Source organism: Bos grunniens, chromosome 15 (assembly GCF_055505025.1).
Source record: "Bos grunniens cultivar Pamir isolate PY7600 chromosome 15, Bosgru_T2T1.0, whole genome shotgun sequence".
Lineage (NCBI taxonomy): Eukaryota > Metazoa > Chordata > Mammalia > Artiodactyla > Bovidae > Bos > Bos grunniens.
The window spans coordinates 51,277,298-51,290,870 of record NC_141179.1 but is presented as its reverse complement, the minus strand read 5'-3'; the positions used below and the strand labels follow the sequence as shown (position 1 = coordinate 51,290,870).

General features: G+C 39.2%; 2 pseudogenes; both read left to right on the top strand.

Moving 5' to 3' along the window:
• The first annotated feature begins 2,226 nt into the window (after positions 1-2,226).
• Positions 2,227-3,437, top strand: LOC147358168 (olfactory receptor 52B4-like; annotated as a pseudogene).
• A 36-nt stretch (positions 3,438-3,473) lies between these two features.
• Positions 3,474-6,745, top strand: LOC147358167 (olfactory receptor 52B4-like; annotated as a pseudogene).
• Positions 6,746-13,573: the final 6,828 nt, after the last annotated feature.

Genomic DNA, 13,573 nt, shown 5'->3' with positions numbered 1-13,573 from the left:
AAATGAACACTCAGTGTGAAGTGAAGATCTGAGCATGTGGGGAGAGCAGGAGAGGAAACAGGGGGGAAAGGCTGAGGGGAGGCATGGTGCATGGATGAACTTGAGGACTGGATCTCGGCCATTTGGTAGGAGGCACGGCTGGTGGAGGCAGCTGTCCCTGGGGCTCTGATGTAAGTGCTTCCCCCAAGGGCTCTCCTGTCAGCGAATAAACAGCCAAGTGTCCAGATCCCAACAAACTGACTTTCATCACCAGTCTTATGTCTGTTCCTGAAGACTCAGGAAAGGGTGGTGAGTCAATTAAATGCCTAAGGGTGGGGTGGTTCCAGGACCAAGATAAAGACTGGGCTGGTCTTATGTCCTAGACAGGCCAGAGGGGACAAGCCTCTTGGAGGCTATTAACATATGTGCAGAATGCCTGGCAAAAATCAGAGGCATCAAACTAGTTGGTTACAGCCCATGTGGAGGGTAAGGTTTGGGAAGGGAAGTGGAGAGTCTATAGGCAGCTGAGGTTAATGAAGGTTTATAAAGAATGTAAAGTGATCCAATATATGACAAGGGTCCTAATAATTCAACCAGACATCAGAAAACAGAAGAGATATTGACTTAGAAAAAAGACCTTTTTAAAAAATATGTTAAAAGCCCTGACAATGACAGAGATCTGTCCTAGACTCCTAAAACAGGACATAGGAATTGGACCAGGAACCTCTCAGGCAGGTGTGACAAGAGAACTACAGGGCAGGAGCCTCCTGGACTTGTGTCAGACCAAGGTACTCTAACTTGGTCGGAGGACCAATGTCACAGGGAAATTGAGCACTGAGCTTCTTGGCATTGCTGTCTGGCCCCAGTTTATAAAATTTTCTTTGCTCCTTGCTTTCCCCAATTACTTGGAGCTTTCATAATTTGCCCTCCAGCCCAGTCCTGCCTTTGTTGATTTGTGGCATCCTCGTCCTCTTCCTTCCTGCTATTTTTCTGGTTTCCTTTCCTAATCACCTCTGAGTCACACACTTGCCCTCACGTCCCTCTGCTGTCATCCCACCTGTTTTCCTGTGGGATGTCAGTGGCTCTGGCTGCAGAGAATCTTCTCCAGAGCAGCTGTGTGCCCTTGAGGAAAGAGTGCCCTGACTCAGCCAGCTGACTGAATCTGATGGCAGAACACTTTCTCCCAGCATGTGGAGGATACAAATTGGAGCAGATTGTCCTCCTCAGAAAGAAACATCAGGAGTAAAGACGTATTTTTGATAAGCATAAGATACAACTTAGCTACGGAGCTAGAAAGTTTAAAATACCCCTTTGTTAGTACCTCCAGTACTTTGGCCACCTCATGCGAAGAGTTGACTCTTTGGAAAAGACTCTGATGCTGGGAGGGATTGGGGACAAGAGGAGAAGGGGACTACAGAGGATGAGATGGCTGGATGGCATCACTGACTCAATGAATGTGAGTCTGAGTGAACTCCAGGAGTTGGTGATGGACAGGGAGGCTTGGCGTGCTGCGATTCATGGGGTCGCAAAGAGTCAGACACAACTGAGTGACTGAACTGAACTGAACTTGTTAGGGGGAATTAACGTTTGTCTCCAATTCTTCAACGGACCTGCTTGTAGATTGGTTTTCTCTCAAACAAAAGGCCAATAGGACTCAGGCAAATTACTATTTTTCTATAGCTCCAGTTTGTAGTGTGGTGCCTGAAAATTTGTTTCTGCTTCCTTACTGACCAGATTAATGAATAAATGAATGAACACTAAGAACCAGATGACAATATTTCCACCTGCTGAAAAAATCTTCCAAATGTCAATGCCCTATTTTTCAATTTCAGTCACATGTTAACTTAGGTCCCTAAAGTATAAGCCAGAGGAGTGCCTCACCTCAGACACACAGGCCCTGTCATGTTACCCCTTAAAATATCTCTTGAATCAATTCACAAGTGTGTATGAGAGATTTCAAATCTCACATTCATCAATTAGGCCAAATCTCCAGTACTTCAACCTATCCTGCTCTCTTCAGTATCCTCTATGCAGTCACCTGGATATGAACAAGCTGTGTTCATGGATATGCTATACTTCTATCTGAATACCCACTTTTCCTTTATTGATTCCTCTTTTTTCATTCTTCTCCTTATAATAAACTAACCACCAAGGTGAAGTTCAAGTTCAAATTCAAGAAACCTCTTCTTACAATCTTTCTAGATACATATAATGACTTACACTTAATGTTCATAATCCTCTGTTTGTAGGAGAAATATATACAATAGTATGTTTTATTTGATTATCTGGAGATACGCCTATCTTTTAATGAGACTATCACTCACTGAAACAGAGAACATATGTTGTTGACTTTTCATGTTTCTTATTTGCATGTGTTCACAGAAGATGGAGTGTGCAAGATATGCCAAAAGTCTTTGTGACTTCACAAAGAATATTCCAGGAAAATCTGGATTTTCATCTCTGTCTGCTCTGTCTGTGAGTATGAGGTGATGTCTCTAAAAGTCGCCCCAGATATGCTTACCTTAAACCACACTGGTGTCAGTCACACAGTCTTCCAGTTGCTGGGCATCCCTGGCCTTGAGGTCCAGCACATGTGGATTTCCATCCCCTTCTTCATTTCCTATGTCCTTGCTATGTTGGGGAACAACCTCCTCATCTTTATCATTGTTACAAAGTGCAGCCTCCCTGAACCCATGTACCTCTTCCTCTGCATGCTGGTTGGAACAGACCTTGTCCTCTCCATGTGCACAATCCCTCAGGCCTTGGCCATCTTCTGGTTCCATGTTGGGGAGATCTCCCTGGATCACTGCATCACTCAGTTCTTCATCATCCATTGCACTTTCATGTCTGAGTCAGGGATTTTCCTGGTGATGGTATTTGACCGCTATGTTGCCATATGCTACCCACTGATATACACCATTATTCTTATACATACATTGATTTGGAAAATTGGTGTTATCATCTTTCTGAGAAGTTATTGTATGATTTTCCCTATAGTATTTCTTTGGAAAAGATTGACTTTCTGCCAAAATAATTTCATCCCACACACCTATTGTGAACACATTGGCTTGGCCAAATATGCTTGTAGTGACATTTGAGTGAATATCTGGTATGGATTCTCTGTCTTAATGTCAACAGTGGTTTTAAATACCCTGCTAATTTTTGTTTCTTACATGCTAATTCTCTATATTGGCTTCCACATGTCTTCCCAAGATGCTTGTCACAAAGCTCTCATCATGTGTGGCTCCCATGTATGCATCATTATTCTCTTTTATGGACCTGCCATCTTCACAACCCTGACTCAGAGGTTTGGTCATCACATTCCACCTCATATTCACATCTTGTTGGCTAATGTCTGCGTTCTGGCTCTACCTATGCTGAATCCCATCATTTATGGGGACAAGATGAAGGAAATCCAACAGCAGATGGCCCACATATTTTTCCCAAAGCAGAAATAACTTTGGAGGACAAAATAGTTTTCAGTTTTTGTAGTGATGGATGACACGAGCTATAGAATTGGTGGGTGGAAACACTATGGTAAACTGGATACTAGAAAATAGCTTAGTGAATTCTATTTCCAGTGGAAGTTCACCAGGAAGTTTTCAGAATTTATATTTTCTGCTGTCAAAGCAACAGAGAATGTGTGTCATGTTTGACTGAGCAAACTTCATCCTACCCAGAACTTGTGAGTTTCCAAACTCATGTATCCTTCACATCACTAGATTTATTAGATGATGGATGAGTACTGTGTTCTGGCTTTTAATTTCTTCAACTATTTTTGTTGAGGTTATCATCCTTTGAGATATCTTGTGTCATCTCTGAACATTCACATATAAAGGGTACAATTTTACAGTTATGTAGGATGAATAACTTCTAGAAATCTAATAGATATCATTTTAACTATAGTTACTAATATTCTTGGGTTGGCCAAGAAGTTCATTTGGATTTTCCTATATGATATTGAGCTTCTCAGGTGGTGCTAGAGGTAAAGAACCTTCCTAACAGTGCCAGAGACATGAGATGTGGGTTCGATCCCTAGGTTGGGAAGATCCCCTCCCTGGAGGAAGACATGGCAACCCACTCCAGCATTCTTGCCTGGAGTATCCCATAGAAAGAGGAGATGGATAGAGTTCATAGAGTTGCAAAGAGTCAGACATGACCGAAGTGACTTAGCATGATCACCCACCTAGAGCCAGACATCCTGGAATGTGAAGTCAAGTGGGCCTTAGAAAACATCACTGTGAACAAAGCTAGTGGAGGTGATGGAATTCCAGTTGAGCTATTTCAAATCCTGGAAGATGATGCTGTGAAAGTGCTGAACTCAATATGCCAGCAAATTTGGAAAACTCAGCATTGGCCACAGGACTGGAAAAGATCCGTTTTCATTCCAATCCCAAAGAAAGGCAATGCCAAAGAATGTTCAAACTACTGCACAATTGCACTCATCTCACACGCTAGTAAAATAATGCTCAAAATTCTCTAAGCCAGGCTTCAACAGTATGTGAACCGTGAACTTCCAGATGTTCAAGCTGGATATAGATAAGGCAGAGGAACCAGAGATCAAATTGCCAACATCCACTGGATCATGGAAAAACCAAGAGAGTTCCAGAAAAAACACCTATTTCTGCTTTATTGACTATGCCAAAGCCTTTGACTGTGTGGATCACAATAAACTGTGGAAAACTCTGAAAGAGATGGGAATCCCAGACCACCTGACCTGCCTCTTGAGAAATGTGTATGCAGGTCAGGAAGTAACAGTTAGAACTGGACATGGAACAACAGACTGGTTCCAAATAGGAAAAGGAGTACATCAAGGCTGTATATTGTCACCCTGCTTATTTAACTTATATGCAGAGTACATCATGAGAAACGTTGGGCTGGAAGAAGCACAAGCTGGAATCAAGATTGCCGGGAGAAATATCAATAACCTCAGATATGCAGATGACACCACCCTTAGGGCAGAAAGTGAAGAGGAACTAAAAAACCTCTTGATGAAAGTGAAAGAGGAGAGTGAAAAAGTTGGCTTAAAGCTCAACATTCAGAAAACAAAGATCATGGCATGTGGTCCCATCACTTCATGGGAAACAGATGAGGAAACAATGGAAACAGTGTCAGACTTTATTTTTTTGGGCTCCAAGATCACTGCAGATGGTGATTGCAGCCATGAAATTAAAAGATGCTTGCTCCTTGGAAGGAAAGTTATGATCAACCTAGATAGCATATTCAAAAGCAGAGACATTACTTTGCCAACAAAAGTCTGTCTAGTCAAGGCTATGGTTTTTTCAGTGGTCATGTATGGATGTGAAAGTTGGACTGTGAAGAAAGCTGAGCACCGAAGAATTGATGCTTTTGAACTGCGGTGTTGGGGAAAACTCTTGAGAGTCCCATGGACTGCAAGGACATCCAACCAGTCCATCCTAAAGGAGATCAGTCCTGGGTGTTCTTTGGAAGGACTGATGCTAAAGCTGAAACTCCAGTACTTTGGCCACCTCATGCGAAGAGTTGACTCATTGGAAAGATCCTGATGCTGGGAGGGATTGGGGGCAGGAGGAGAAGGGGACGACATAGGATGAAATGGCTGGATGGAATCACCGACCCGATGGACAAGAGTTTGGCTGAACTCTGGGAGCTGGTGATCGACAGGGAGGCCTGGCATGCTGTAAATCATGGAGTCACAAAGAGTTGGACACGACTGAGTGATTGAACTGAACTGAATTTGATATAATTAAGCAGAAAACCTAGAAAAACATATATAACTTGTATTTCTCTTTGTCTCTATTAGGAGAAATTCAGGAAAAGTCCACAGTAGCCTGTCTTAGGACTGGATGGCTGCAACCACACTGATGTTAACCATATAGTCTTCTATCTGCTGGGCATTCCAGGCCGAGAAGACCTACACATGTGGATTTCCATCACCTTCTTCATCTCCTATGTTTTGCCCTCCTTGGAAATGGTCTGTTCATCTTCATCGTCCTCATCAAGAGCAGCTTCCATGAACCTATGTATCTTTTCCTCTGTATGCTGGCTGCAGTTGACATTGTCTTTGCCTCAACCACAGAACCCAAGGCATTGGCCATTTTCTGGTGCGACAGTTGGGAAATCTCTCTTAGTAGCTGCATTGCCCAACTCTACTTTCAGCATTCCTCCTTCATTTCTGAGTCAAGCATCTTGCTAATTATGGCATTTGATCACTACATTGCAATATGTTACCCACTGAGATATACCACAATACTCACCGACTCTGTGATAGGGAAAATTGGTGTGGCTGTTTTCTTGGGAGCACATTGTACAATTTTCCCCATGGTATTTCTTCTGAAGAGGCTGCACTTTTGCAGAAATAACATCCTCCCACATACATTCTGTGAACACATCGTCTTGGCCAAGTATGCCTGTGATGCCATCCAAATAAACACCTAGTATGGGTTTTTTGTCTTGATGTCAACAGTGATCCTAGATATTCCCCTCATTTTTGTTTCCTATGTTCTGATTCTCTGTGCTGTCTTCCTCATCGCTTCCCAAGAGGCTTGTCACAAAGCCTCTAAACACATGTGGCTCCCATGTCTGCATCATCATCCTTTTTTATGGGCCTGGCACATTCTCAGTCCTCACTCAGAGCTTTGAACATGACATCCCACTACACATCCACATCCTACTGGCCAGCATCAGCATGCTTGCTCCACCTATGCTGAATCCCATCATTTATGGAGTCAAGACGAAACAGATACGAGACCAAGTGGTTTATGTATTGTTTAATAAGCAGAAATGACTTTGGGGATGACAGAGACTGGTTTCTCAGAAATTGTGATCCTTCATGAGATGTACTTTGGCAGCAGTGAACAAGAGAACTAGTACTGAGTCAGTAGGAAAAATGACTCATGGAGTTATGGGCTCTGGAGCAACTTAATTGATCCTGTGAGCCTTACCTCTCTAATCAGTCTGAAAGCCATGCCTGTGGATTGACTGAGACACTTACATCTTATTATTTGGGAGTGGACAGGTTGTTCTTTGGCAGTCATGTCTAACTCATTAATATTCAGTTCAACTTTGGGAATAGTCAAATGTAATATTAAGTCCCAATTAGATTAAAAAAAAGTAGGCTTTCTGTCTTGGGCTGTTAAGTCCCAAGACATCTCACACATCTCTGGACACTCATGTAAAACCTTCATTTCTTCATATGCTTACTCAAAGTATGATGGGCATGAAGAGGTGCTATACTTCTAACTTTTGACTTTTGGGGATTGTTTCTCAAAGATCATTACCCTCAAAATGGTACAGAATAAATGCAGGTTTCCTTACCAGCAACTATTTCCATGTCACTTTCACACAGTCTATGATTTTGTCTCAAGGAACTGCATATCTCTAACTTCTCCATGTTCAGCCATGTTTTCAGGTGTCTTGGTACAGTTTTCCTGAATGATCCACTTGTCTGGAATGCCCTCTACTTTTCTTGACTTTTTAATGAATTCACACCATTTCTTTCAAGGCTCAGCTTGGTGTCACCTACCCAGTGAGGTCATTACAACCACTTCATCTCAAGGTGAAGTACTACTTTCTCTACAACATGAGACCATATTGTTTATACTTCTTTTGAAAACATTTTCTTTTAAATAAATATTCTATAGAAAAGTAATAAGATGAAGATTAAACTTGCACATGATTCTACTACCCAGAGAAATTTGTTGTACATTTTGGTGTATAATCATCCAGAATTTATGTGTGTGTGTGTGTGTGTGTGTGTGTATATATATAATTGTAACAACTACAACTACATACATATTCATATCTTAGTTGTGACATGTGGCATCTAGTTCCTGGACCAGGGAGCGAACTCAGCCCCCTGCATTAGGGGTGCAGAGTCTTAGCCACTGGACCACCAGGGAAGTCCCAAGATTTGCATGATTTTAGCCTTAAGGAAGGGTATCAAGATTTTAGACTCATCTGGCACATTGGAAAATTGCTTCTAGAGAAGTTACTCTTAATTTTTACTCTTGTCAGAAATATATGTCAAAATTTATTTCACTCTTACTAGCTTCCCTAGTTGCTCAGACGTTAAAGAATCTGCCTGCAATGCAGGAGACCTGGGTTTGATTCCTGGGTTGGGAAGATCTCCTGGAGAAGGGAATGGCAACTCACCCCAGTATTCTTGCCTGGAAAATTCCATGGACAGAGGAAACTGGTGGGCTACAGTCATAGGATCACAGGGTCAGACACGACTGAGCAACAAACACACTACTAGCATTTAGTAAATAGTTCTATTTTTAGAAATTTGCTGTGTGATATGGTAAAATCATTTTTTCATTTTCCTTTACTTTGAATTTATTAATAGACACCTTGAAGAATTTATATTGTGGTTATTGCATATTGTATTTCTCTGTGGATTAATAGTAACAACTGTTTATTGAATTTGTGCAAAACATTTTACACCTTATTTGTCATGTCAGTTCAGACTTGTTATTGTTTCTATTCTTTCCTTTTTACAGACTTGTAGTTTGAAGCTCAGAGAGGATATATAACTTCCCCAAGGTATTAATATTTATTGAAAGTATTTTTCAGGTTGTTTAAATATTAATTTCTTTAATTTTCTTTCTTTGGTTATCTTTTGTTTTACTTAAAGAAAGAAATTAAATATTTTCAAATCCATCATTCTTTTCCTTTGTGGGTTTCATTGTTTTAACCTTGGTCTATTTTCTTCAATCTAAGATCTGACTATTAGTCTTAGATTTGTCTTCTATTTTTTATGGTATACATATTTATATTTAACTTTCAAGACTCTATGTAAATAAATAAACAAAACTAAACAAAATAAAGAAAACAAACTTCAATGACCAATAAAGAGAAAACTGAGGCATAATTATTAAATTTTAGTATGTTTTTCAGTTTTTATATGATTACATCTTTCTGCACAGGTATAGTTAACTTTTTTTCTGTAACATTATATAATATGTTTGTTATGCAATAAAACTGTTGGAAACTTTCTAACATGTCATATGAGTTAAGGAATGAGGAAGAAGAAGCTTATTAGCTGTATTGTTCAAAACTTCAACAATTTAAATATTTAAAATATTTTTTTTAATTTAAAGTATTCAACAATTATTGGGAAAAGAGTTATTTTTCTCACAGTAATTATTATTTGCCAGTTTCTTGTAATTCTTGTAAGTTTCGCTCTGGAACAACTGATCTTCTTAGCGGTTTTGAAATTGTAAGTATACTATTTAGTTGAATATGAATATAACTGATTAGGTTTTCTATTGGTTAGTGTTTTCTTAGTAAACAATTTTATATTCTTTCTCCCAAGCATTGTGTGCCTATATGGTTTTAAAGCTTATGACTTTTAAACCACATAAAATTTTATTTTTTCCATAATATCTGATAATTTTTGAATTTTAACTGATGACTGTAGTCCAATTACATTTCTTATGAAACAAGATTTTTTTTTAAAGCTCTATATTCTATTTCTTTTCTACAAGAAATTTAACCCTTCATTATTATTTTGTAACTCTATTTCTTTGTGTCATATTGGGATACATTTTTCCTTTTTTTTTCCCTTTATTTTATTCTTTGGAAGATAATTGCTTTACAGAGTTGTGGTGTTCTCTGTCATACATTAACATGAATCAGTCATATTTATATATATATTTCCCCTCCCTCTTGTGCCTTTCTTCCCCCTCATTTCACCCCTCAAGATCATTACAAAGCACCAAACTAAACTTCCCGTGTTATGTAGCAGCTTCCTGCTGGTTATCTATTTTACACACGATAGTGTTTATATGTCAGTGTTACTTTCACAATTTCTCCTAACCTGGCCTTCCCCCACTGTGCAGGATGCCTTTTTCTAATCTATTTTTAAATTTCTAATGATCCCTTTGTTGTTGTTGCTCTTGTTCAGTCACTAAGTCATGTCCAACTCTTTGCAACCCCATGGATTGCAGCACACCAGGCTTCCTTGTCCTTCAGTATCTCCCAGCATTTGCTCAGATTCATGTTCAATGAGCCAGTGATGCTATCCAACCATCTCATCCTCTGCTGTCTCCTCCTCCTGCCTTCAATCTTTCCCAGCATCAGGGTCTTTTCCAATGAGTTGGCTCTTCACATCAGGTGGCCAAAGTATTGGAGCTTCAGCTTCAGCTTCAGCATCAGTCCTTCCAATGCATATTCAGGCTTGATTTCCTTTAGGATTGACTGGCTTGATTTCCTTGCAGTCCAAGGGACTCTCTAGAGTCTTCTTTAACACTGCAGTTCAAAAGCATCAATTCTTTGGCACTCAGGCTTCTTCCCAATCCCACTTTAACATCCATACTTGACTACCGGGAAAACTATTGCTTTGACTTTATGGACCTTGGTCATCAAAGTAATGTCTCTGCTCTTCAATACACTGTCTAGCTTTATCAGATTTCTTTAGCTCTATCTAATAAGCTGCTTAAACAATCCACTATTTTAATTTCAAAGATTGCTAAAAATTAATATATTTTTTAACAGTAAGTTTAGGTTTACAGAAAAATTGAGTGGAAAGAACAGAGAGTTCCTGTATACCTCTTACCCCTTTCCTCCTCCCTCGAGCAGAGAGTTTTCCTTATTACCATCTGCATTAGTGTGGTACTTTGTTACATTTAATGAACCAATGTGTTTTAGTCACTAAGTCATTTCTGACTCATGACCCTTTGGGCTGTAGCCTGCCAGGCTCCTCTGTTCATGGGATTTCCCAGGCAAGAATACTGCAGGGGGTTGCCATTCTCTTCTCCAGGGGATCTTCCCGACCCAGGAGTTGAGTCCAGGTCGCATACATTGCCGGCAGATTCTTTACATCTGTGCCAGCAGGGAAGACCCAACAATATTCAGCATCTTGTAATAACTTATAATGGAAAATAATCTGAAAATCATAATGTACACCTGGAACTAACACAATATACTTCAATAAGAAAATATTCTTTGATAAGTATAGTTATGTATAAACTTCTGTATATGTTCTGGATTATATTTAAATATACAATGTTCAAAAGAAATAAATTGTTATGGCTATTTTCTATTTCCATATAATTTTTATTGATGCAAAATTTCCATACTTTAATAATTATTTACTGTTCTTTTTTTTGACAAAGTTAAATTTTTTCATTGGTAACATACTCTATGCCAGGCACTATGCAATACAAGAGTGAACAAGACAGGTGCCTTTGTAGGATTTATCATACAGAGATAAAAAACAAAATCCTCCAGTTAAGTATTTTTGTTCATTGATACTTTGGTGCCATATATTTGGAACTTGTAGAAGCTCTTCATATTTTAAAGTTTTTAAAGCTCTTCATATTTTAAAGCCCATTTGGGGGCCATTTTTATTTCTAAATATTTCCCAGTTTTTTTTTTCCCCCAAAATAATGCTCATTCGTGTTCTTAAAGACTAGTGCTGCTTTGAGACTCATGCTATCTCCCTTCTACTCTTCAGTGCTGTCTTAAGTTCCTCTCAATTCTTTCAAAAACGCATGCAAGTCATTACACTAGTACCATAGGGACTTTGGTGTCCACGTGGAAAACTTAATTCTTCATCCTGTGCTCTTGATTCTATTTCCTCCTAAACTCAGTTGCCTTTCCCTTAACCCCACTGTAGTTATGCACTCTCATAACCATTTCCTTTCTCCACTTTCGAATTCATTAATTCAAACATCCCACTGTCTAGTCACAAGTACTTGTCCAAGTATGGGTTAATGAAGCTTATTGTTCAACCTTGCTAGGATGGTTAATCTAATAACACTACAAGTTTCTTTCTAAATCACCAACCCACCTTGTGTGCTTAAAATTAAGTTTAGATTCCATGCTCTTCATTATATTAATAATAAATTTCTTTTGCTGCTAAGTTGTTTCAATCGTGTTTGATTCTGGGAACCTATGGACTGTAAACTGCCAGGCTCCTCTGTCCATGGGATTCTCCAGGCAAGAAAACTGGAGTGAGTTGCTGTGCCCTCCTCCAGGGGATCTTCCTGACTCAGGGATCGGACCTGTGTTTCATATGGCTCCTGCATTGGCAAGCAGGTTCTTTACTACTTGCGCCACCTGGGAAGCCCTAAATTTCTTCTAAGTATTCTCAAATCCTTTAAATCTTTTCCTCCATTCTTTCTGATCCACCCCCAAATTATTATAAACCAAATTAACAACTAGATTTAGGTACTCACCAGGGGAGCAGAGTGGTGCCATTAAATGATTATCAACCTAGACTACCAACAGAACCCAGCAAGTTTACACATCTGCTCAAGTCAGCTCATTCTCCCATTCCACCTGATTAATGATTCATGTACACACCCTATTCAAACCTTCAACCTTGATTCAAGAACCTACCTATTTAACTTTGACAGAAAATCTTGCCTGCTAAATCAGAACTAATCAGTAAGAGACTCACAGAAATTCAAGACACTAAAATTTAAAACATCTCTATATTCAGCACATACATGCACATATCTGCTCCCACCATCCTTTTCTTCCATCTTGCTGGAGGAGCTGTCTCTCCTATCAAGGAATAATTCCTCTGTTTGTTCTTTGGACACCAATAAGAAATGTTAGGTTGAGCATTCAAAGCCATGAACATGCAAAACATTATTTGTGCAAAAAATTGCAGTAACTGTATTGTATGGCAGGGGGGAACACTGAGAAATTAACCAGTAGCTGTTTCTGGTGAGGAGAATCCATTGAGATGTCACATGAAGATATGAAAAATACCCAATATCAGCATACTTCATTTAGGAAATGAAAATTAAAACAACAATGAAATACCACTACATACCTATTAGAATGGCTAAAACCGATAGCCTGACAATAGTAAATGTTGTTAAGAATATGGATCAACAGGACTCTTACTCATTGCTGGCAGAAATGAAAATGGTAAAGCCACTTTGGAAATGGCTTCTTCAGTTCTTCAATTTCTTACAAAGCTAAACATACTCTTACCACATGATCTAGCAACCACGCTTCTTAGTATTTACCCAACTAGTTGACAACTTATGTCTACAGAAAAGCCTACACACAGATATTTACAGAAACTTTGTGCATAATTGCCAAATTTTGGAAGCAAACTCTGGTACATCCAAACAATGGAATATTATTCAACAATAGAAAAAGGAGAGATACGAAGCCACAAAAAGATGTGGGGGAAATTTAAAAGCATTATGCTAAGCAAAATAAGGTGATCTGTAAAGGTACATACTGTATGATACAAATCTTATGGAATTCTGGAAAAAGGCAAAACTACAGAGATAGTAAAAAAAAAAAAATCCTTGGCTTTGAGAGATTCTGAGGGAACAGAAGAGGGATAAATAGGAGGCCTGCAAGTATTTTTAAGCTTTTGAAAATATTCTGAACGGCACTCTAATGGTGTACACATGTCACTATACATTTTTTAAAACCCATAAACTATACAACATAGAATGTACCCTGATATAAGCTACAGACTTTCATTAATAATAATGTATCCGTATTGGTTCATTAGGGCTTCCCAGGTGACTCAGTGGTAAAGAATCTGCCTGCCAAGCAGGAGACACAGAAGACTTAGGTTCAATCCCTGATTGGGATTGGAGAAGGAAATGGCAACCCACTCCATTATTCTTGCCTGGGA